Source organism: Etheostoma cragini, chromosome 23, assembly GCF_013103735.1.
Source record: "Etheostoma cragini isolate CJK2018 chromosome 23, CSU_Ecrag_1.0, whole genome shotgun sequence".
In the NCBI taxonomy this organism is placed as follows: domain Eukaryota; kingdom Metazoa; phylum Chordata; class Actinopteri; order Perciformes; family Percidae; genus Etheostoma; species Etheostoma cragini.
The window spans coordinates 12,528,487-12,531,188 of record NC_048429.1 but is presented as its reverse complement, the minus strand read 5'-3'; the positions used below and the strand labels follow the sequence as shown (position 1 = coordinate 12,531,188).

The 2,702-nt window shown below is 40.0% G+C and overlaps 1 long non-coding RNA gene across 1 annotated transcript in view; it reads left to right on the top strand.

Annotated features, from left to right (window-relative positions):
* LOC117938992 overlaps positions 1 to 2,107 on the top strand; it is a 15,875-nt gene extending 13,768 nt beyond the window's left edge. Inside the window, exon 3 of the long non-coding RNA XR_004655513.1 lies at positions 2,053 to 2,107. This is a non-coding gene — a long non-coding RNA (uncharacterized LOC117938992). The remainder of the gene's footprint in view (positions 1 to 2,052) is intronic.
* The last annotated feature ends 595 nt before the right edge of the window (positions 2,108 to 2,702 follow it).

Below are 2,702 nucleotides of genomic sequence, written 5' to 3'. Positions count from 1 at the left end.
CCACCCACACACACACACACACACACACACACACACACACACACACACACACACACAGACACACAACTTAACAGTTTTATGACCTAATGTTACTTTACACAAGAGAGCAACGCAAGAGTAAAAATGGAGGAAGGATGGAAGGAGTAGCTCAATAAAAGCAGACCTAGAGCTACAGCATGAGCTTTATACTTCAATAGAAGTCTGTGAATTCAAGCTTCAACTACTGTCAATAGTCCCCATGAGCAAGGGCAAAGTGTTTTCAAAAAAGGATTAAAGTTTGTCAAGAAATGTCAAACCATAATGGGGTCAGGGGGTGACAATTCTATTTCAGCATTGTCAAACCACCATAATTACTTCAAAAGCCCGTCCCCGCAACAAATCGTCATTCTGGCATCATAGACGCTATGCGTCACTGTACCAAAGTGGACCCTTGCATTTTGTCTTTGTAAAGGCGTAAGGAAAAGAACCGCCCATCAGCTGATTTAATGGTTGTTTTCTGTCTTTGGCGAGGGCGACAGGTAGTCCATGTTCCTCTTTGCCTTGGTAATCTCAATGATTCCATAGACGTTTCGTAGCCTGGTTTTGTCTTGCAAGACATTTCTTATCAGAGTTTTATTTACTCAGTTGTCATGACGGTTTGTGCAAAGCCTCGAGACTCTCGACCCTCTGGATGTTTGGCAGTTAACTACTCATCCAGCGCAATGTGGTATGTTTTTTTCATCTTAATTTCATGGGGGTAAGCAACAGATTTTAGAGTATTCATTGGACAAAATAGAGCACACATATCCAATATCATTATACCCATCATCATCATCATCCCTCTCTGCTGGAGACTGGCAGTAAAATAGGAGAATACAGGCCTATTTGGAAAACAATTTTCAAGCCTATTATGAAATGAACTTTCAATCACTTTCACTTCTGATTGCTTTCTGCTTTAATGGTTATATGACTGTAATTCCTTTTGGTGAAATGACAGGGCAGAGTTAAGCTGCATGTTCTCTAAATGTCATTCATGGTATTTTCATAAATGCAATCAAAGGAAGAGAGAGAGTGGGCAGGTCAGTTGAGCTTATTTATCTGAATCGTTTGAATGAGAGTCCAAGTTAAACAACCCACTTCCTTGCTTTTTGAATCAATCTTTCATGACATGCCCTATAGTGTTTTGGTTTTGTAATAATAATTAATAATTTATACTTCTATTGATCCCCAGGTGGGAAATTACAATAGTAGAGGGGATTTCAAGGATTGAGTCACAGTTTTAAAACAGTGCTCACATTACACACTAAAACAGCTTTTTCTTGCTATTATTCATCTGTTCATACTGGCAGTTAAATTGTCCTTCCATAACATCCCCGGTAGAAGAGATGGACGACAAAGTGGGTGTCTGCCAAAGTCCGAGTCAGTTTTTTGTGCATTTTTTGACAGTGTTTGTGTGAGCTGCGGTGGCGGGAAAGTAAAACAAATATCACAATATCTAACATACTAAACAAACAAGCGTTGAAGCCACTTTTCGACAGGGGTTGACTTGCTTTAGGTTAGATCTAAACGCTAACGCCAGCATGCTTACATGCTGATATTAGGCAGGTTTAATGTTTACAATGTTCACCATCGAAGTTTTTGTCTTTAGCGTCTACAAAATAATAGCACCAAACACAGACTGAGGCTGGTTGTCATTCATTTTGCAGGTATTTGGTTGGAAAACAAAGTGTTGGAAAAAATCAAACGGCAAGCTGATGATGGTGCTTGATGAAAAGCTAATGCATCACTAACGTCATTAAAATGTATTCTGAAGAGAACATACCAACGTAACAAATGTCAAATTAATCCATCTCATATTTGTCAAGTTATTTCCTTCAAAAACACAAAGGACCACCTCATGTTGGCGATGACAGGAAAAGTCAGGGGACCACCAAAGATATTAGTATTCATCCTCTCTGCACCATGAATGTTTGTGCAAAATGAAGTCACAATCCACTTAAATTTTGTTGAGATTTTTGCAGTTTGGAACAAATGGAAGAAGCGACAGAAAGAGCAACACTGCCATCCATTGAGCTAGTGTTAATTTTGTCAGATGAGACGAGACTAAATATGTTCGTCAACAACCTTTTTTCCACAAGAAAGACAAAATGATGACTGCACCAATGTCCAAAAATGCTGACTAAGACATTAGTTAATTAACATTCATTATTGTTGAAGAAAAACCCAATGCTAAAATGTTCATTTATTCTTCATTTCCGTCGTCAATCGTCTCTACTTTTTCATCATGAGATGTGCCCGTTTGGAGCGCTGTATTTCAATCGCTCCCGACTAATGTTCTAAAACAGATTTGTTTACTGTTTATATGCACAGCGTGGATGATTCAGCAGGTTGTGTTAGGACGGTTACAACTCTTCTATACTTTCCTGCAGCCCTCATCAACTTATACAACAAACTGTTCCCAAAAGGCCAGGGGAGAAGTGAGGGTTTCCCCCAGGCACGCTGTACCTTGATAATGGAGTGGGGCTGTAACGATTAGCACACTAACAGCTACACACAAGTAGTAGTGGGAATTCTGTTGCGGAGGAGACAGAAAGACCCCCCCAACCAACACAACTCTCAGCATGCCTGCTGGTGGTGCCATGGCACCCTGACACCTTTTGAAGAACTTGATGCCCTCGATCAAGAGTTGAAGGTGCCTCTAAAGAGTAAACTTTTTGTAAGAA